The following is a 23,483-nucleotide window of genomic DNA, read 5'->3' on the forward strand; positions in this document are numbered from 1 at the left end:
TGAATTCATTTTAGGGCCAAGTAAGAGTAATAAAAAATGCCATCACCAGTCCCATCGTAGCGCTCCCTTTGTCTTCGGTCACTCTTCATGGTTCCGAGTAGGCCTCATGACGTTGACTAGGCTTTGCGAAGTCATGACATCATAAGACCTTGTCAGCGCCAGAGTCACCAAGGAGCCGTGAATAGTAACCAGAACAAGAGGAAGCTGCATTGTGGGACAGGTGAGAGCTGGGGAGAGTTGAATAGTATTTATACTGTATATTACTATAATATTGTTTTTTTAAACTCTACATTTACTGTTCTCTGGGTGTGGAAAGACTTCAGAGCCTAAGAAATTCCTTTAACTGTGAATCGAATTTCTCGGTTGAAAATGTACGAGGGCAACTTACTGGAAGGAGGCCTTGGCATCTGTCCACTATACTATAGTTATCCATTGCAAAAAAATCTTATAGTGAACAGTATCCACAATAGAATTAAATCACCACTAGAATATTGAAAAAAAATGTAGATGCAAGCCCCAAGGCAATAACCCACGTGTCCAAAAAATTATAATCCAAGGAAAAAGAGGCAGAATATACTGTGCGGTATATGTTTTTTAGAGTGTCCTTGTATAAGCAAACTCTTTCTTATAGAAGAAACCAAAAGGACATGTACAGTAAATGCTTACTGGCCAAAAAGAGGGCAACACAACACGCTTTTCGTCTTCACCTGGCAAATGGGGACTCAGAGCAAAATTGATTTTTACGCTAGAACTTTTCTCCGTGCCCGTAGCCTAAGACATCTATATGAGTGGATATTATGGTCTCTTTGCATAGAGGCTAATTTATACAAAATGACTTCTCCACTGTGCCGTGTCCTCCTGCATATCTTGGAGACAGCTCACGTTATGGCCATTGTCTTGTGATGGATCCTAATTGGACATCTTTGTCTCTTTGTATTGTTCTCCGTTAGTTGGAGATGACAGAAGGTCTAGAAATTGTTGCCGACAAAACCTCAACAACACGGCACCAATGTATTTTTCCCAGTCACATTCCTCCCACTGATCACCCCATTTGCATAATGCACACAATTATTGGGATTAAGCTGAACAACAATTATGCTCTTTTTAACATGTGCCAAGATATGAAGCCAAACGCTACATCAATGAGGAAATAGCATGACAGACAGCATGCCGCAAAAGAGGCTTTTTATTTGTTTTTCTACAATTGAAGTAGCCCTGGCAGTGGCCGGCATAAACATGGCAGTTTGTACTCTAAGCACCCCCATACTACTATTAACGTCCATGTTTGTTACTTTTTACCGACAAACTATTATTCTAAAGTCAGAGTTTTGAGAACTAATGTTGCTATCCACCTCGTTCCAATCTTTTGCCGATCACAATGACTAATATTTAAAAATATATTCCTCAAATTTCTAGAAAGTGGGAAACTCAGAAAAGTTAGATAAATGTGATAGGGGTGCCTGATAAGATGCGCTTTTACGACAAGCTTGAATCTGTAGATGCTGGAAATGAATTGGACCGAGGTAGAGCATTCTAGGAAGCTGGTGAAGCATGAGAAAAAAATTTGGAGATTGAAGTGGGAGGTTCAGATTAAGGAGGACACTATTTTATTAGATTATTAAACATTGTAAGGAAACAGAGCAGACCAGACCATAGGATGAAATATTTATAAAAAAATATATATTAGATCCAGTTAATGTACACACCTGAGTGAGTTGTGTAGGCACAACTCCTGTGAAAGCTCAATAATGGTTGCTGCTGTCCCATGCCTGGGGATAAAATCCACCAGGGTGCTTGAAGGAAAATACAATTCACAAGTTTAACCTGCGCTAACCAAAATGAAGATCCTTGATCCAATATATAAAGAAGCGTTTTTTATTCCACAGCACATTTCCATGCTGGACTGGCATCTTTCTCAAGTGTAAAAATCAACTGTATCATTCATAGTTGGATTATTAGCAGAATGGATAGCAGGGGTAGGCAGTAGACAGAGATGAGGGAGGAGATGTAGAGAGGTGCAGCACTATGGAAAGAATGGGTAGGGTGGTAGACAAAGAAGAGGAAGGAGATATAGAATGGTGCAGCACTATGCAGAGAGTATCTGTAATAAGCTTATTTTGTACTCAGTAGACAGAAAGGCAACCAGTGCAATGGCTGGCACAGCGTGGAGGAATCGGCAGAAACATGGGCCTGGCTGCTGCTTTAAAAAAAAATGGAAAAGGGAGAGTTTAGTGAGAGGAAGAATGATTAGGAATGCATTACAGTAGCCAAGACGAGAATGAATCAGAGTGGGGGTAAGATTTTTTTTGCTTCCTTAATGGTAAGAAAAGAGCAAATTCTGGGAAACATGAACATGTGGATGATTGGATATAGGAAGTAAAGAAAAGAGCAGAGTCAAATATAACCCCAGGAAAGAAGGTGTGCTGCTTGGATGTTATGGTAGAAATTGAAATATCAGATTTATGTAGGTTAGTAGAGAATAAAAAAATTGAGTTCCAGATAGAGAGAAGTCATGCTTTTAGAGACAGCAATCACTTGTTCACTAGTGCAGGAGTAATGTCAAGAAAAGATGTGTATAATTAGGTGTTATCAACTTAGAGATGGTACTAAAAGCCAAATTTGATGATAATTTGTCCAACATAGGGAAAAAGAGAAGGGGTCTTGGGGCCAAAAGCTAAGAAAGCCTAACAGTAATAGGAAGAGGAGAGTAAGAAGAACCTGTACACTAAATATTCAATTCTTAATCTACATGGCTGTATTTTGGGTCCATCTTGTACGAACCCATACACTCATATTGTACCATTTCTTCTAAAAGAGAAGAGGATGTCTCACGAAGGCACCATATGGCAACACCAGCAGTGCCTACAGGTCTACCATATGGATCTGTAAGGAATTTATGGTCCCTTATTCTGACTCCATGTATAAGACTGGTAAAACATTTTGCTCTCAATTATTTTTTTCCTGATAGTAGAAAGGAGAACGTAGCAAGTACGGTTAAGGTTTTCTTTTGAAACAATCCCATAGCTGGTTGCAAAACATTTCAAGGCTCCGTGTTCTAAGTCATAGTCTCTGCCTTGAGGCTTTTAGAAAAAAAATCAAAATCTGATGAAATGACATGACACATTAGTAAAAGAGTGGTGCTTAATTTACATTTCATCAAGCCGAGAAAAGTCAGACTGGTCCATGTAAGAACACGAGGCTTACAGATATGCATAATCCTATCAATAGGTACTTAATTCACCATGGCCGAGTATATTTAACAAGACATTCATTGTGTTTTTCTGACGTTAGTTTCAATGCTATAGCATAGGCTTGGTCTTGTATTCCTGGCTCCCACTGCAAGGATAAAAGTGTGAGTTACTGCAGGGGGTGATATGAAACTTCAGAAGTCATCTAGGAGTAAGTTCAAAAATACTGTCAGAGCTGCATGGCTCAGGATATTCATCTCACGGGCTGATGTACAAGCCTAATGGGAATTTTCTCTGCTACAAGGAGATAGCGAATGAAAAAGGCTTTAATTAATTCTTTGCATTCTCATAAAATATTAAAAGTCGACACTGGACTGTAATAACAGTGACCCTAATTTACCATGTCCTGATTCCGTACTAAAAAGGTTACTAAATTTTTTCGTATTTTTTTTTACATGTGGTGCAGTCTACTGTTAAGGCTCATGTATATTTCCATATTATCGGTCCGAGTGCGATCAGACAAAACATCAGATCGTACCCGGACCACTGTTAGTCTATGGGGCTGTGAACATGGCAGATCTTTTTCTCAGACAGCGTCTGTCGAAGGGAAAAATCGCTACATATCCGAGTTTGATTCGATATTCGGATCGCACTTGGCCGTGTAAATCAATTGGTGTGTGGAAATCATCAGACTGCACTCGGATGACATGCACTCAGATTTCCGCACACTAACACAATGGAGAAGATGGAGAACTTTTGTTCTCCATCTTCTCCTCAGTGTGCCCCCATTCTCTCATCCGTGAAGATCTGATCACACTATGCTAACATTTGTATAATCGTTCCAATGCTCTCGGATGAGAGAATCTAAGGTCACCTGCATGAGCCCTTAGAATAAACTTTGGGAGTAGTGATTTGCTCTTTGGGCTTGTGCAGACGGCCATAGGTTCTTTTTTCGGGGTCGTAGCGACATTCCACTCGTCCTCCAGTCACTCCAAATTAAGGCTATGAGCATGGGTCAACCATTCAAAGAATGAGTCAGACAACAAGCTGGTTCAAACTCAGAGCATGCTCAGAGGCTACTGGCAAGCCACGATCTCAGCAATTTTCTGCCTTTATTTTCACATGCACAAACTTAAATACACTACGTAATGGGGAGGGGAAAGGGAGTGTTCGGGGCGGGGTAAGCCATAAATGGATTGTTCGGGGCGGGGTAAGCCATAAATGTCTAGTATCCGGCCACTCCTGATTGGTCCACGTCTCCTTAACTCAGTCTCTGGGCAGACAACCGTCAGTTGATGATTCAGTTTCGTTTCTCTGAAACAGGTGCTGGCTGATACTGGCGCCATCTTAGCATAAATTTCGATCTAAGTAACACGTAGCAAGGAAAGCTTATTGTTATAAGACACAAAATGGTGGTTAGTACATAAGCAAAGCGTATAAAAGTATAAAAGTGGAAAAATAAATATTCTTTCTTACCCTGACATTCCCCCCTAAACACTAAGCTTTCCCTTGCTTCGGGGCCTTTGAGACTGTCCATGTGTGGGGAGAGGGGAGGTGGATTTCTTCACCCAATTATCGTAGAAGCTGCCCCCTTATGGGACGCCCCCAAACAATTGAGTCCTACCCTAAATGACACATGGAGTTCTCCCAACTGACCCTAAACTAGATCTCTCAATTGGACTCTGTCATGGGGGGTCTGGTCAGGCTTGTTCAAAGGAGTGTATTTCTCCATATCTTCCTTACTGGTATCATCATGTAACAGAGATGTGGTTTCTTGATTCAAAAAGGTCCCGGAGGTTGGAACAGCATTGTTTATAGCTTTCCTGTATAAGGGGACTATGCAGCATACCATGTCATTCCTGCGCAATTCACTATGTCACAGTAATCAAATCGATACGTCTGGATTTTTGCGTGAGTATCTACCCAAAATGTGGTAGCTGTCCACCCTGGGACAGACAGTAAGCATATGGAAAGGATATAGAAGAAGGTAATCATCTTTTATAGGCTCGTTTTGTCTCTCTTGCAGTGGGAGGCATGAATCCAGGTGCTCTTGCCCTCAAGCTTCAGAGCTGTAGGAGTAGTCAGGATCACAGTGTAGGGGCCCTCAAATCTGGGTTGGAGACAGTCTTTCCGGACAAACTTCTTTACGTACACCAGGTCGCCTGGGGTGAAATCATGTACCGCATCACCTGTGGATTCTGGGAGAGAAGCAGATACTGTAGAGCAGGTGTTAGTCAATTCTTTAGACAGAGCAATCACAAATTTTACTACTCTATCATGTGTTTCAGACAACTCTTGGGGCCTAATTTCTCCTATTTTAGGTGGGGTCCCAAACAAAATTTCATAGGGAGTTAGCCAATGTTTAGGTTGTGGGGTGTGTCTGATATGATACAATACTATAGGGAGTAGGTCGGGCCAGGGGAGGGGATGATCTTGGGTCATTTTCAAGAGCTGGGTCTTGAGTGTGGAATTCATCCTTTCCACTTTGCCTGAGCTGGCAGGATGGTATGGAGTGTGGAGGTCCAAATCTGTTCCCAACATGTTCCAAAGTTCTTTGTAGATATTTGCTGTGAAAGCTGGTCCTTGATCCGATTCTATGACTTGGGGAACTCCAAATCTGCAGGCAATTTCAGTGATCAGTTTCTTGGCTGTGACTTTAGCAGTCATGTTGACAACCGGGTAGGCCTCGGGCCAGGCTGAGAACATATCCACGGCTACCAAAACGTATTCATATTTTCCTGCTTTAGGCATTTGGATATGGTCGACTTGTATTCTCTGCCAAGGGTAGTCTGGTTTAGCCAGGTGTTGGAGAGGGACCCGTGCCGTACACGTTGGGTTGCAGGTAGCGCAGACAGAGCAGGATTTTGAGTATGCAGTCACAGTGGAAGAGATTCCGGGTGCAAAGTACAGTTTCTTGATACATGCCAAGGCTTGATTCTTTCCTCTGTGTGTAGGCCCGTGAGCTCATGCTGCCACGGCTGAGTACATGCGCTTGGGCAAGCAAGGTTTTCCGTCCACTTGATAAAGAGTTGAGTCAACCTTTAAATCTTCGCGACCTGCCAGCGCGGCTCCCGCCGCTTTCCATTGCTTGACTTCTTCAATGGGGGTCTTCCTTTGTTCTTCACACAATTTTTCTTCAGGCATCCTGACCCCCCTGGATTCCACTCGTGTCTCCGCTGGACTTGTATGGTCTTCCGCCGGCTGTTCTTTGGCTCTTGCTCTAGTGAGCGCCACAGCTACGGTTTGCAGGGTCTCCCCCATCTCTTCTTTCTTTTCCTGCCACTTTGATGACACATTCTCCACTGCTGCAGTCTTGGCTGCTTGGTCAGCTAGGTGGTTGCCCCTGGCTTCCCTGGAATCTAGTCTTCCATGAGCCTTGACCTTGATAACAGCAACCTGAATGGGTAGTTCCAGGGCCTTCATTAGGGCCTTAATCCATGAGGCATGTTTCACTGGTGTACCTGCAGCTGTGATGAATCCTCTAGACTTCCACAAGAGTCCAAAATCATTGCAAATTCCATGTCCATACCTAGAATCGGTATATATGTTTGCCGTTGTTCCAGCTGCCAGGTGGCAGGCTTCTGTGAGAGCTACAAGTTCAGCTTCTTGTGCAGACATGTATGGTGGTAGAGCTTCAGCCTTGAGGACTGTTAGGTCTGTTGTGACAGCATATCCCATGTGGAACTTCCCTTGAGGGTCTGCGAAACGGGATCCATCAGTCCATAGGTGAAAGGCAGGGTGTGCGAGCGGATGTGCCACCATATTCTCTGGAGCAGAAGTCTCTTCCTGCAAAATTTTTATACAATCATGAGGTTCCACCAATGGACCTTCACCCTGTTCGTCTTCCCCCCTAGAAAGTGGAAGCAAAGTGGCAGGGTTGATAGTCAGACATCTGGTAAATGTTATATTGGAGGGCAACAATAGGGAACACTGCAGCCGCAGGTGTCTTTGGTTGGTTAGATGTTTCGGAGATGTTTGTTGCAGAACAGCCGAGAGATCATGGCCGGCCTGTATAACTAGATCATGTCCAAGGACGATATCAGCTGACTTGTCAAGGAGGATGTGAGCAGCGTGGACCGCCTTAAGGCACGTGGGGGCAGTTCGGGCGACAGGGTCCAGGCGGGCTGAGTAGTAGCCTAAAGGCCGATACATATGATCATAGCGTTATGCTAGAACTCCAGAGGCATGACCTTCCGATTCAGAGACAAAGAGGTGAAATGGCTGAGTATAGTCTGGTAAGCCCAAGGCCGGAGCAGAGACAACAGCCTGTTTAAGGCGGTGAAAACATAGTCTGCGTTGGTGAGAGACACGTGGATCTTCAGTATGAAGGCAGACGGAGCCTTCGTCCTTAAGACAGTCATACAGGGGTTGCATAAGCTTTGAGGCATCCGGGATCCATTGCCTGCAGTAAGTGATGAGACCAAGGAAAGTCTGCATAGCGGAGTAGGTGGTTGGGAAGGTGATTCTCAACACAGCATGCGTCCTTCAGAATCACGAGATTGTCTCTTGTATCTAGGTGGCCCCCTGTCATTTCTTCTGTCTTGTTTTCTATATGTGGGAGGAGTATCATCACCTGTGACTTTAACCATTACCGACTTGATTCCATGTTGGTTGCCGGGGGGTGAGTAGCTTTCTTGAGCTTGATATACCATGGCAGGAGTGGCTTTCTTCTTTGGCTTAGTATCCTTTTCCATTTTTAGCATGGCTTTTTGGAAAGCTTTGACAATGTCCACCGCGTCGTTAAAAGAAGAAGAACGAATCTCGGGGCGTACCCTCAGAACGTCATCTCTGAGAGCGTCTTGTAGGCCATCTACTAGGGCCTGAACCAACAGGGCGGCCTGCGTCTTGACGTGAGGACTGTATCCGAGATCCTCAAAATGCATGCTGAGTCTTGCAGCATATCTTTCCACAGATTCATCAGGGTCTTGTTGAACATCTTGTACAGACCCAGCTTGATCTGACAAGCGATTCTGAGCCCAGGCTTTTAACTGTTTCATGTATTCTAGGCCGGATTCATACGTACTAAGGGATCCTGCTTTTGTGGAATCCATGGCCTTTTGAAAGCTCTCCGTTTTCGGCTAAGTGAGCCTGGCATTCTGCAGCCAGAGTAGAACCAGCAGCAATGGCAATTTTACGAGCCAATCCTCCAGCATGGCTCATACGGGTGTTTGCAGGGTTGACTATGGCCCCCACCCGATGTGTAAGGATGTCACCATAGCCTATTGACAGAGTGACAGGGCGTCCTGATGGGTCTACTAGGTTCCGGGAGCGGCAGGGGTCCCAGACTTCTGAGGGGCTGGGGGGTGGTGCTCTTTCAGCAGTTGCTTGGAGCAAGGGCCGGAGTATGGGTAATGAATGTGGGGTGGAGGATGCCATAGGAGACGTATGGGGTAAAGGGGGGGGGCGCTGGAGTATCTTGAGCCCATCCCTCATCTGGCTCCGTATCGTCTTGAGTAACAGTATGTTGGCAGAGGGAGAGCAGTCTGGCCTGAAATTCTGGGGAGTTGAGGAGGATATCCCCAGAGTTATGGGCGACCCCCATGGGGAACAGAGGGAGCGCCTCAGCATCGTGGACTGGAGCAGAGGGTATCACATTAGTTTCAGATGGGTGCTCTGGGACTGCGGGCTTTTCCACCCGTGCTGGCGGCTGGTAATAAGCACCGGACGGATCTAGTAGTGGATATAGGCAAGATTTCCCGGGCCTCCCACAACAAGTAAAAGGTGTAGTAAGATGGCCGTTGGAGGGAGGAGTTGGAGTGGGAGTGGGATTGTTCTTGGGGGCAGGCTGGGCATCGTGCCATGGGCGGCCCGCCCCAGACACAGCAGAACTTCACCCAGGGCGAGTTCTGCTCTCAGCACATATGACACGTCCATCCTTCCGATGATTTGGCGTCGGCGCCATTATAGGTTGGTGGCTGAGGGCTCGGTGTAGTGACAGGCATCAACGGGGTTACGGCCAATTTAGGGTCACATAACAAATCACATTCTGCAGCTTTCATGTATCCGAACAAAGGCTCGGCATTCTCTGTTCCCCCCTGCACCATCTACTCTAAGATGTGTCTGAGCCTGGTGCAGGTGTCCTTCATCACTCAACTTCCCTTTTTTTTTTTTTTTTGTAACGCATTCCTTCTACACTGGAGGCTTAAGTCTGCCCGTACTGGGTAGTCTTATCATTTAATACAGATTCCTAACATTCTTAACAGCCTCCTTGCTTTCCCGTGACTCTAGTAGCTGGATAACTCCCACTGCACCATCCGGCAACTTGCCAGGTCTTTCAGATTTGAACATACGCAACATTTTCTTATAGAATGCAATGATCTGTCGCGACTCAGATCACTGATGCAGTCCACAGGTCGCCACCGGTCAGTGTAGAGCACACCTCAATACACTGATGAGATAGAGAGACACCTCAATCTATCCCCTTCCCTAACCTTGAATGGCGACTTTACAGTGCGACTCACCACGGCACCCTGATTACAGGTCACCACCCGTCAGTGTAGAGCACACCTCAATACACTGGTGAGATAGAGAGACACCTCAATCTATCCCCTTCCCTAACCTTGACTTTACAGCAGTCTCTGTGGTAGACGAAGAGCACTCCTCAATTCGTCACAGATTCTTTCTCCCTTACACTACAATTCAGGGATGGCTTGGAATCGACTATCAGTCACGGGAGGCAGCTATCTAAGAAAAGAACAGTGACCGGGGGAGGAGGAGGTGGTGTTCACACGAGCACGCGCAGGCATGCGACGTCACTCGGTCTCACAGTTGCTGTTACGGGACGTGGCGCGGGACGCTTGAGGTCTCACCACTCGACCGGTCACCCACCCAGATCCAAACTGATAATCCCACAGGAACCGCTGCGGCTGACACACAGGCAAGTGAGACATATAAAATACATCTCGACTTACCGTGTTCGATGGAGGTTGATTAGGCCTCAAATTCAGCCGCCGCGGTCACCACCAGGGAAGTCAGCAATATGGGTCCGGGAGGGCGGCGTACCGCTAGCCACGCCCCACGTTGGGCGCTATTTGTCGGGGTCGTAACGACATTCCACTCGTCCTCCAGTCACTCCAAATTAAGGCTATGAGCATGGGTCAACCATTCAAAGAATGAGTCAGACAACAAGCTGGTTCAAACTCAGAGCATGCTCAGAGGCTACTGGCAAGCCACGATCTCAGCAATGTTCTGCCTTTATTTCCACATGCACAAACTTAAATACACTACGTAATGGGGAGGGGAATGGGAGTGTTCGGGGCGGGGTAAGCCATAAATGGATTGTTCGGGGCGGGGTAAGCCATAAATGTCTAGTATCCGGCCACTCCTGATTGGTCCACGTCTCCTTAACTCAGTCTCTGGGCAGACAACCGTCAGTTGATGATTCAGTTTCGTTTCTCTGAAACAGGTGCTGGCTGATACTGGCGCCATCTTAGCATAAATTTCGATCTAAGTAACACGTAGCAAGGAAAGCTTATTGTTATAAGACACAAAATGGTGGTTAGTACATAAGCAAAGCGTATTAAAGTATAAAAGTGGAAAAATAAATATTCTTTCTTACCCTGACACTTTCACTTGAGAGAATTGGGCAGATTATTCAAATAACACTCTGATTAAACTCTGATCAGACTTTGATCAGAGTGTCAGCATAGTGTGATCCTATTCTCTCGCATGAGAAAATCATAGCACACTGAGGAAAAGATGGAGATCAAAATGTCTCCATCTTCTACATTGTGTCGGTGTGCGGAAATCAAACTGCACTGAGATATCATCTGAGTGCAGTCCAATGGTTTCCATGGACTCATTGACTTGAATGGCCGAGTGCGATCCAAATATCTGATCAAACTCAGACATGTAGCACGAACTTGTGCTTGGCCCCATAAACTAATATTGGTTCAGGTGCGATCCAATGTTTTGTCGGATCGCTCTCGAACCGATAATTCGGTCGTCTGCACAAGCCCTAAGAGTGAATAAAGTAAGACAACATGGCAGTGCACAGAGTGCCTATGGCCCCATGATATGATCTGTAAATGCAACTTATTATTTTGAGGATATGAAATATAAAATCCAAGAAGTGTAAGTAACCCACCATTATAAGGGCTTAAAAAAAAATTAAGAAAAAACTTCTTGTAAAGCATCTTGGCTGAAAAAAGAAATTAATCAACTTCTCTGAATTTCTAATGTCTCCCTTTTTCTAGCCAATGTTGAGGAAATTGACTCGTAAAAGTTTTGCTTTGATTTGCAGAATACAAAATTACAAACTTGGCAAATTAATTTGTCTATTTGCAAGAGGATCATGGATAAGTTCTTGAGTTGCCAAGAGGTAAATCAGATTGATTGATTTACTTTTTTTCAGTTTATCTTCTTTTCAACATTAATTGATTCTCGCCCTTGTGATATTTTTGAAATTATTAGGAATACAGATTGTGAAATTGCAATTATTAAAGGTTATTTCTTCATTTTGCTTGAGCTGTTGAAACCACAATTTGAGAGATTTACAAACACCCAACCATCAGAATAATGGGTTAATTAGAAAACCTGTAGGGTGTCGAGAACATGCTTGATATTTTCCTCCCAAACTGTATGGAGAGGGAGGAGGGAGATGGAGCTGAAATGCTGTCATCACTTATGTGTGATGTGTTGTCTGATATAGAACCTACAAAGATGGCCAAAGTCACAGAGTTTCCGTAAGAACGTAAAATTCTATTTGGTGTGGTTGTCATTGACAATTATACATCCAGTAAAAAACATCCACACCCACAACCATGATACTTGGAAACATCAGTATAAACAATTAAAAAAAGTAAAAAAAAGTGGAAAAGGAACACTCCAAACAAGATATCTTAAAGGGTAAGTGGTCCATATATACAATTTTATGCTTCGATATACACAAAACAATCACACAATATAAGTAGTTTCTTAGGTTCATTGATTCAGTTAATTCTCATTTACATAAGATGCATAGCGCAAGGTAAGTAAAAAATGTGAAATTTATACTGAAAATAGCAAGTGAATTTATACACAGAATATTTGATACATACATAAGGTATGATGTACCTTTATTAAATATAAAGAGCCCTTATTCCATAAGTACTTAATTCCTTATTTCCTGAGACATAGTGGGATTAGTTCTTAGAAAATATGGTATTTTAGTTGCTATTTACCAGACCACTACCCTTTTGCTCTCTACGCCCGACTTACGTTTCGCCTCTGCTTCTTCAAGGGTTGGAACAAGAGGTAAATCAAATTAACTGATTTACTTTTTCCAGTTTTTCTTTTTTTTCAATATTAATTGATTTTTTTTTAATTATTAGGATTACAGATTGTAAAATTACAACTATTAAAGCTACTGTATCACCTTATATTTTTCCTAACTAAAATAACCTATACTAAAAATAGTTTTCTTCTAAATTGCATTTTTTATTTCTTTTTATTTTATTTTTTTCACTTTGCCTGAGCTATTGAAACACAAGTTAGAGAGATTTGGAAACAGCCAGGCATCAAAATAATCGGTTAAAAAGCTAGTAGGGTCTGGTGAGCGAGTTTGACATTTTCAATGGAAACTGTATGGAGAGGGAGGAGGGAGATGAAGCTGAAATGTTCCCATAACTTATGTGTGATGTTGTGTTGTCTAATATTGCGCTATAATAAGAGTGATATTCTGCTATCATAAGTGTGATATTGTGCTTTCATTTTCCTGATTTCTGATAATAATGACTTGACTGTTGCAGTGAACTCATCTTGTCGACATTTGTAAAAAGTACTAAACAATGGACAGCTACATTTGAGGTCTTACTTGTCCAACACTTTTTTGTACTATACTATTTTCCTTTGAAATACCATCATTTTTCAATTAATACCAGACTTTCAATGCAGAGTAGCTTCTGTCTTTCCCCTAATTATCCTTCCAAACCTGTTCCGGCAGCTGCTGCCCCCATATGACCAGGGACAGGACATTTTTGCCAATGACATAATGCAGTAGAGCTTTTATGAAGATATTAATGTCTCACTAAGCACCTTTCACTTAGCCATGCTTGATATAAGTGATCACCTGTGTTTTGTACCCAGCCAATGAATGTTCTTAAAGTTTTCTTGAAGACCCTAAGGTAAAATTCCGAAACCAGGAGCAACCTGCTCCCAGCCCCCAGCCAAATGTTCAGATGTCTCTACATGGCAAGGAATTAGTTTAATCTCATCACCATTTTGTGTAACAGCAAGGACCTGGGGAGAACACAAACATCTGCTCTCTTCTTAGCTGTCTTTTATTAGTTTCATCCTTTAGTTGAGTTTTTGGTTAACCACTTCTTTACGGAGGAGCTAAGTCGGTGCCTTCAAGAGCATGAATTATGTGTCCCTGGAAGTAATTAATATTCCTATACAAACAATAATTGTAAAAGTTTTCCAAAATTTTGTGACCCAAGACTTTGGGGCATAAAGCCAAATTCATCGTAACCTAGAAGATCTATATGCCGATTCTCTACCATGTAGAGAAAGGACAATCGTAAACTGTGGTGGCCCAGTCTAGGAATCTGTTAAAATGTTAATTGAGGGATTTTTTTTTGAGAAGACAACCCCTTTTTTCAAAAAAGAAGCAACTATGGGTCTTTCCTGGTGATCTGCTCTAATTGACTGGGAAACCTTTAGGGTTAGGCATGGATGTAATGGGGGCACCACAGAAAGAGATGGAGCTTGTCCAGGCATATAGGAGGGTTCCAAAGTGAGGGACCACTTTCTATTTAGTATTTAGTTCATATGTCCTAATAGGGCATATTGTCAGGGGTTCATCTAATGAGCAATCCCCTTTAAAGCTTAGTCAAGTCAAAAAAGCACCACTTAACATAGTTGGAATCAATTAGAGAGAAAGAGGGTATAACCTGTTTTCTGATGGCCTCTATTTTCTTTCCACTGAAAGCATTGGTAAGAATCAAAAACTTGATTCCAAAGTTTTTGAAACTAAAGAAACGATGTAAAAAAAAATATGACTTCCTTCCATATTCATTACATAAGTGATTCCTGGATTTTATACCATTGTGTTAATTTTTCACTAGAACTGTGTCCTACTATTGAAGTTGTAAAGATGATAGGAGGTGAGTAGGGATGAACGGACCCATTGTTTGGATTTGTCGGGTTCGACCAAACTTTAGTCCAAAGTTTGGTTCGGGTACCAGAACTCTACCCGAACTTGAACAAGAACCCGAACCCCATATAAGTCAATGTAGACCCAATCTTTGGTGCTATAAAATGGTCATAGTAAGGGTTAGAGGCCTGCCAAAGGAATCACAGTCTCCCTCTCTCTCCTCTTGGAACTCCGAACACTAAAAGAAAGTTCTGGGAGAAGTCCGTGTTCAGATTTCAGCAAGGGACACTAGGTGTCCGGTATGAACCTCGAACTGCAGGTTCGCTCATCTCTAATGGTGAAACCAAAGAAAACGACAAGACAGAAATTGTTGGATTTCATATATATCAAATAATTTTTAGCTTCCTGGAACCCATAATGTTTTGATATACTGTAAGTGGAATAAAAGGTGTCTGGTTAAAGGGAAACCGTCACTTTGTAGACTCCAATCTACAAAGGGAGTTGAGTAGTTTGATATATATATTTTGGAAAAATGACCCAGTATTGCTTGTTCTTTCTTATTTTAAACATCTGTTTTTTATAGGCATGACGGACCAGTGGGTGGTCCTACTCGGTGATTGAAAGTTATTGCTATATAAACATTTATTCAGGAAAGGTTGTCAGTCACTAAGTAGGACCACCCACTGGACTTCTAAACCAAGAATGAGATTTCTGTTCTACAACATACTGAGGATTTTTTAGTCAAGTTCCCTTTAATTGGGTGTCATGTTCCATTATTTGTGGACAATACTGTATTATGTCAAATAATTGAAGCAGGTTTGGGTCCCTGGTGAATACCAGAATCTATTTATATGATTTCCGTGCTAGCTTCCACTTCCATTCATCTTGTGTTTGTAAGTTCTCATCTTCTTCTATATCCTTTTGGTTCATATTTAGATCCACATCAAAGATTGATTCAATTGATGACCTATCTGATCCAGATTTCAGCTGGTCTGTGGGATTGCTGGGTGTCAGACCCCCAACAATCTCATATTGATGATATATCATAGAGATGTGTCGTCAAATGTTTATTCCTGGAAAGACCCTTTTAGATTACTCAACTACTATTCATGATGTCCCAAAACTGGGGAGTAAAACTATTTATGGAAAGTTGCCAAACTCATAGTTGTCCTGGATGAGGTAGGTCTAACATCCGGACTAGAGAATCTTAAAGGAATTTTCCAGGTTTACAATATAATAATAATGACATATCCTTAGGGCAGATGCAGGCAAGTGTATTTCCAGTTCAAGTGAGATCCAACAAAACATCAGATCAAACTCTGATCAAAGTTAGCCTATGGGGCCGTGCACATGTCCAATTTTTTTCTTGACTAGGGCCAGGAAAAAATTGCAGCATGCCTGAGTTTGATCCAATATTCGGATCGCACTCAACCATGCAAGTCAACGAGTCAGTGGAAAACATCTGACTGCACTAGGATGATCTCTAAGTACATTCCGATTTCTGTGGCCTCATAGAGTGGAGAAGCTGGAGAATTTTTTTCACCTATCTCCTCCTTATCCGAGAGAATCGGATCACACTATGATCAAACTCTGATCAGAGTTTCATCAGAGTGTGATTTGCATAATTGACCGGATTCTCTCAGATGAGAGAATATATACTAGTGTGACCCTAGCCTTAGGATAAGGATAAGTCATCAATATCAGATCAGTAGAAGTCTAACACCACGGCACCCCCTCCTCCGATCCATTTTTTGCTATTCCCAAGGCTGGATTCAGTATCAGACTGAAGAACATTGGGCCCACCAGAGGATTTGATTCTGAGGATCCACCTTTCTCCCCCAATCAAGAGTCCCATAGCAGCAGCAAGGTTTGCACTATGAACTCTCCTGAAGGAGAAGCCAGGGCCCACTGGAGGATTCTCCGGTTCTCTGGTGGGCCAGTCCAACCCTGGCTGGATGTATGCATTCTTAGTTGCCGAAACAGCATGGCTCCATTTATTGAGTAGTAGCCGAAACAGATCAGCTCAGATTCACTTCAACAGGGACTGAGCTGCAGCTCCGATCCAATATTAATCTGATACCAATCTGATATGGGTGACCTCCTAATAATAAGTAACAAATATCTTAAGCCTGGACAACCCCATTCAATATGCCTCACTATGGCATAGGAAGAGATGTGATGAGTCTGACCACTGTTCTGAGCACAAGACGGCTCGGCTTTCAGTTCGGCTTTCATATTTAGCACATTCACGAGTCCTATCTTTTCCCACTCTGTGATCTTTACTCCGATTTGTGAAATGCAATCTTATCTTTATTTGACCTATTTCTCTGATGTGTTAGTGGCAAGCTATTTTCTAACACCCTTGTACTAAAAACCCAACAGCACTCAAGCTTCCAGTCCTCGGATCTATTAAAATAGTTTCTTGTGTATATATACATATATATATATATATATATATATATATACAGTATTTCTATCTATATATACTTACATAGCACATTAGTATTTATCTCAAGGTGATAAGTTATTTTTAATGTTGGTGTTTCTTACAACCAGCTTTCACCTTAGTGCTCTCTAATCCTTCAGAACTTTCACACTGGTACATGCGGAAAAGAAATTGTGTTACATTGCGTTTAACATTAAAGTGAGATTTCTTGCACCTATGATATGTCCTTATGAACTATTCTTTAACCTGTTTTCTGTGTATATCAATATATATTTCAACACGATAATACAGGCACGCATACACACTAACATATTCGCATGGAAAACTGAAGTGGCAAATTTGGGAAATTTGCCTTTAAAGGGAACCTGTCGGCAGGTTTTTAGACCCCAAATGTCACGTGGATACCGTGACAGAGAGGGGCCAGACCATTGCGCCGTCTGGTTTCACAAACTCCTGCACTTGTTAGAAATACTTCACCATCTTATTAAACAGTGCAGTTTTTTTTTCTTGCAAGCAGTGCAAGGGTTAATCTGTTCAGTTGAAGCAACCTGGATTGTCTCAGCTGTTCAGTGTTGGCCACTCCCCTTTGCTATATATGCTCGCCTCTGGCACTTATGAGTTGCCAGTGTTAGTTCTTACTGCCTAGTGTGGAGTTGAAGGTGTAGTTTCTGGCTGTAGTTGGAATTTGGAGTTTTGTTCAGAAGATTGTTGCTTGGAGTTTTGTTTGAGTGCACATCCCCTCCTTCTCCAATTTGGTTTCTCCTACCTTAAACTCCCCTGTGTCCAACTCTGTTGTTTGGTGAGTGTATTTTGTATGTTTGTTATTTTCATGTATCCCTGTCCGTCCACCCTTGTTGCCTGGTTAGTGTATTCTTATACACTTCAGCTTGCCACCTCCCTAGAAAGACCCTAGCTGCACAGACCCCTCGAGGAAGCCCACGCGAAACACGCGTTGGGGCTGCTGTCAGTGCAGGTTCACACGGGCATATCATGGGTAAGGTTCACATCATCATTCACATATGGTTCACACTGTCATGCTTCACTATGCTTTACTGTTTTCTGCATTTGTGAGCTGTTATCTGGTATGATAAACAGGGGTGTATACATCATATGTTACTGATTTGTGGATCATTCACTATTAGTACCCATGCCGTTGCTATTGATGACTGATTTTATCTTTGTACAGTCTTTGCCTATTTGTATTTTCAGTGTTTAACTAAAGGTATAAATATTTGTTTTGATACATTTTGGGACTCCGACTCTGTGTTTCTTGTATGAAATATTTATCTTAGAGTGTTCCTGGGGATTTGCCCCTCCAGCCTATTATCTTGGCATAAGGTTGGTCTTTCATATGTGTATATATTTTGATTATGTCTCAGATGATATTGACTCCCTGTTATTTTAGAAATCTGTGTCTTGTAATCCATTGGTGAATTCTTATGCAAATGAGCTTTCAAGGGTAGGAGGCTTGGTCTGTAATTACAGCTCTCCAGATTCTCCAGCCTCTTTCTCCTCCAGACCCAGGCATCCTGCCAGTGATTGACAGGTCACTCTTCTCTGTGACCTGCTTCACCTGTCCGACATAATTCCATGGGCGACATATGCATAATAATTTCCTGGTGATGTAGCAAGAGCAAGAATATCCATTTGCACATGTGCCACCGCCCTGGAAGGACAGACCCTAGGCAACATGTCAGTCTTTGTGACCTTATCTTCCTGCCAACATCTCACTCTGGTACATTCACTCCTGGTGGCGGATGGATGGATTTTCCGCCTCTCACAATGTCACCAGGACAATAATTCACATGCGCCGCAAATGGAACAAAAAAGCCTACGCAAGATGTCGGCCGGAGTGAGCAGGTCACAGAGAAGAGTGAGCTGTAAATCATTGGTAGGAGGCCAGCGACGGGAGGAGAAAGAGGCTGGAAAGCTAGAGAAGTCAGAGAGCTGTAAGTGCAGACCAAGCCCTTGCACCTGTGAGCTCAAATTAATAAGAATTTGTAATTGGATTACAAGACAATGGAGACACAGATTTTCCTTCTGACAGGTTTCCTTTAAAATTGTCCAGGACTATTTTATTTTTTTTCACTAAGGGCCTAAAAACTAACAGGCAGGTACTTACTAGCAGAGGCAACTACTTGCCTGTTCTAACCGGCGCCAACTCAGAGCTGTTACGACCACTCCTGTCAGCCATTCAGCTGCTCCTTGTCAACAGAGCAGCTCTTCTTCTTCCAGGCTACTTTGTCGATGGAACATCACTGCAGACATCATGCTAACTGACAACCGATTCCCCACAGTTAGACTACAGGGAACCGGCTGTCAATTATCATGACGTCAGCAATCACGCTACATCAACAGAACAAAATGAAAAAGACGTGACGTCAGTGGAAGCTGCTGAATCAATGGTAGGAGCGATCTGTGCCAGCCGAAATCGGTGGCAGGCATAATGTTACACGGACGCTGCCTAAGTTCAGATAGGGGCGAGACCGGTTACATGAATTCCGCTGGAATCCTGGGGTATCCGTTACTCAGGGCGACCATAGGCTGCAGCTTCTCTCAGGCACAGGATAGATTCAATTGCTGACCAGACACATTTGACAAGAGTCCTCAGAAATGGTAGAACAGTAACATTTAATGAGGCACGGCCAGTGCAATTTAAGTGTCTCTATGAGCAACAGGCTCCAGTAGCAATAGTACAATCTCCTTCGCAGCACAGTAGTACACAGTCTATCCAGTAGTACACTACAGCACAGTTTTAATGCATACACAACCACAGGCTTTTCCTTCACAAGGACTCAATAGTACACAGCATTCTTTATCCTGCATGGAGATGGAGGGGGGAAGGGTGTGATGAGGGAGATGATCTCTATGACAGGCTTCCTCCCAGTCCTTATCTTCCTGGCTAATAATACTCCACACTGTTAGCTCAGGGAGTCTAACTGACCTGTGTTTAGCTTCCCTCCTGACGTGAATTCTGTTCCCTTGACTTCTGTGAGATACACATCATAAGCCACCTTTCTCTTCCGCTCCGGCCAGACAGTAAACAACTTCCCTACAATCCCCCTGGGGCTCTGCTTAAACACTCCCCTTCTCCTGTGACTGTGTTACTTCTAATAGTTGCTTGAATGCTTTTAAAGCAACAACACTTCCTGTCTCCTGTGCTTGTGTTACTTCTAATAGTTGCTGGATGCTTTTGAAGCAACAGCACTACTTCTGCATGTCACAATAACATACAGGTAGTAAAAAACTACCTACCTGTTAGTTCTTAGGTAAAAACAATTAAATAATTCTCGATAACCCCTTTAAAGCTGTGATTTGATTCTCACAGCTTTATATATCAATATGCAATCATATATCATTTATGATTATTCTATAAATTTGATTTTGATTTTTCTTACACATTAAACTAAACTGCATTACCCTGAACTGCATGAATCAGAGTCTGCTGAGTTTTTGTATGAGTATATGTTTTATTCTGTAACGCTGCTGTGTTTCTAATGAAATATACTTTAACCACTTCGCGCCAGAGCCTGTTTTTGCCTTCGTGACCGGGCCAAATTTTTCAATTCTGACCACTGTCACTTTATGAAGTAATTACTCTGGAACGCTTCAACGAATCCCGCTGATTCTGAGATTGTTTTTCGTAACATATTGTACTTCATGATAGTGGTAAAATTTCTTCGATATCACTTGCGTTTATTTGTGAAAAAATCGGAAATTTGGTGAAAATTTAGAAAATTTTGCAATTTTCAAACTTTGAATTTTCATGCCCTTAAATCAGAGAGATATTTCACACAAAATAGTTAATAAATAACATTTCCCACATGTCTACTTTACATCAGCACAATTTTGAAACCAAAATTTTCTTTTGTTAGGGAGCTATAAGGGTTAAAAGTTGACCAGCGATTTCACATTTTTACAACAATATTTACAAAAACATTTTATTAGGGACCACATCATATTTGAAGTCACTTTGAGGGGTCTTTATGACAGAAAATACCCAAAAGTGACACCATTCTAAAAACTGCACCCCTCAAGGTTCTCAAAACCACATTCAAGAACTTTATTAACCTTTCAGGTGCTTCACAGGAATTTTTGGAATGTGGAAGAAAAAAATTAACATTTAACTTTTTTCACAAAAATGTTACTTTAGACCCATTTTTTTTTATTTTCGCAGGGGTAACAGGAAAAAAATGGACCCCAAAATTGTTTGTGCAATTTCTCTTGAGCGCGCTGATACCCCATATGTGAGGGAAGACCACTGTTTGGGCGCACTGCAGGGTTCGGAAGGGAAGGAGCGCCATTTGACTTTTTGAATGTAAAATTTGCTTGAATAATTAGCGGACGCCATGTTGCATTTGGGGAGCCCCTGGTGTGCCTAAACAGTGGAAACCCCCCACAAGTGACACCATTTTGGAAACTAGACCGCTTAGGGAACTTATCTAGATGTGTGGTGAGCACCTTGCACCCCCAGGTGCTTCACAGAAGTTTATAATATTGAGCCGTAAAAATAAAATTTTCACATTTTTCCCACAAAAAATGTTTTTCATCCCCTAATTTTGCATTATCATAACAGTAACAGGAGAAATTGCACCATTAAGTTTGCTGTGCAATTTCTCCTGAGTTTGCCGATACCCCATATGTGGGGGAAAACCACTATTTGGGTACACTGCAGTATTCGGAAGGGAAGGAGCGCCATTTGACTTTTTGAATGTAAAATTTGTTTGAATAATTAGCAGACGCCATGTTGCATTTGGGGAGCCCCTGATGTGCCTAAACAGTGCAAACCCCCCACAAGTGCCACCATTTTGTAAACTAGACCCCTTAGGGAACTTATCTAGATGTGTGGTGAGCACTTTGGGAGACATAATAAACAAATCAGTAGCAGGTGAAGAATTGGTTTTATTTATTTTTTACGCCGTTCCTCGTGCGGTATAAGTGATTAGACGACCTTATTCTTCGGGTCGGTGCGATTACAGAGATACCAGATTTATATCGGGTTTTTATGATTGACAGCTGTCACACTCTAAAAGACGCTTTTTTTTGCAAAATCTAGTTTTTGCATCGCCATATTTTGAGAGCTATAATTTTTCCATATTTCGGCCGACAGAGTCATGTGATGGCTTGTTTTTTGCAGGACGAGTGGACATTTTTATTGGTACCATTTTTGGGTACGTGACATTTTTTGATCGCTTTCTATTCCGTTTTTTGGGAGGTAAAATTAACAAAAACAAACAATTCAGGAATTGTTTTTTGAGGGTTTTTTTATGCCGTTCTGCGTGTGGTAAAAGTGATCAGGCAGCGTTATTCTTCGGCTCAGTACATTTACAGCGATACTACACTTACTGTATTTTTTTTTATGTTTTGGCGCTTTTACACAATAAAACAATTTTATACTAAAAATATTTTTTTTGCATCGCTTTATTCTGAGCACTATAACTTTTTGATTTTTCGGCTGATGGAGCTGTATGGTGGCTTGTTTTTTGCGGAACAAGATGATGTTTTTAGCGGTACCATTTTTATCTCCATTTTGCTTTTTGATCGCATTTTTTTCCACTTTTTGTTTGGCGATATGAGGAAAAAGCATAGTTTTTTGCTCCGTTTTTTATTTATTTTTATTACGGTGTGCACAGAAGGAGTTAATTAGTGTGACAGTTTTATAGCTCGGGTTTTTTCGGACGCGGCGATACCAAATATGTGTACTGTTTTTATTTTTGCATAAATATACGGATTTATCGGTTTAATATTTTATTTATTTATTTTTATTTATTTTGTAATTTTTTTTTTTTAACAGTTTCAAAACATTTTTTTTACTTTTTTTTACATTTTTACTTAATCCCTGTATGGGACATTAATTTTTATTTTTCTGATCACTGATCTCATGTAATGTAATAGACATATATTACATTACATGAGATCTTCGCTGATTGTTTCACAGTCAGTCTCCTGCCTGGCTTCAGCTGCAGGCTGAGCCAGGCAGGACACCATATATGGCAGATCTGGAGGCGGTCATGTGACCTCCAGCTGCCATAGCAACGTCAGGTCCTGGAAGGTATAAGGGGGCCGTCGGAGAGGAAAGTGGACGACCCCTTCTCCTCCTGCTGTCTTCTATATGCCGCGATCACTATAGATCGCGGCATATAGAAGACAGCAAAGGGTTAACATCACTGGGACCTGATCCAATCAGGTCCCGATGATGTTCCCTGTCAGAGCTATCGCTCTGCACCGCACCCGCAGCGCTGGCAGGACCCTGGGGGTCCTGAGCGCTGCGGGACCACCCACCGTTTTTAAACGTCCGCGCTGCACAGAGCCCAGGCAGCGCGGACGTTTATCTACAGTGGGGTGGTCGGGAAGCGGTTAAAAAGCTGCCAGGGACTATGGGACTGATTCATTATTGCATTTGCACCTGATTTATGCTGAGGTTTTGTTGTTTTGTGTTTTTTTTTTGCTGGCACCATATTTGTCTTTACTTATGCGCCTTCCTTAAAGTCTGTTTTATATATATTCCTCATTGGCTTTTTTAGCTCATTGCTGCAGGCAAGGTCTAGGTTGTCCTGATGTTTTCGCCTAGTTTTGTCACAAATGCACTCCAGTCCCCTCTGGAGTCATTCTATTTATCCCAGAAATTTTGACAATAAAAAAATGGTTAAAAGTAAAGACCATGTGTTATGGCTCGGTTTGGGGATTCGATCCACTGATCTTTTGCTGTGTAGTCAGCTCCCCTGTCTGCTGAGCTATTGCCTTTTCTTCCCTGTTCAAATGCTGATGGTTCCAA

The 23,483-nt window shown here is 42.3% G+C and overlaps 1 protein-coding gene across 4 annotated transcripts in view; it reads left to right on the forward strand.

Annotated features, from left to right (window-relative positions):
* Positions 1–23,483, forward strand: part of ELFN1 (extracellular leucine rich repeat and fibronectin type III domain containing 1) — a 792,923-nt gene that overhangs the window by 292,081 nt on the left and 477,359 nt on the right. The gene's annotated exons all lie outside the window — the stretch shown is intronic.

The sequence above is a fragment of the Phyllobates terribilis genome, unplaced genomic scaffold (assembly GCF_046119375.1).
Source record: "Phyllobates terribilis strain yellow unplaced genomic scaffold, ASM4611937v1 Scaffold_9__5_contigs__length_417890890, whole genome shotgun sequence".
NCBI lineage: Eukaryota > Metazoa > Chordata > Amphibia > Anura > Dendrobatidae > Phyllobates > Phyllobates terribilis.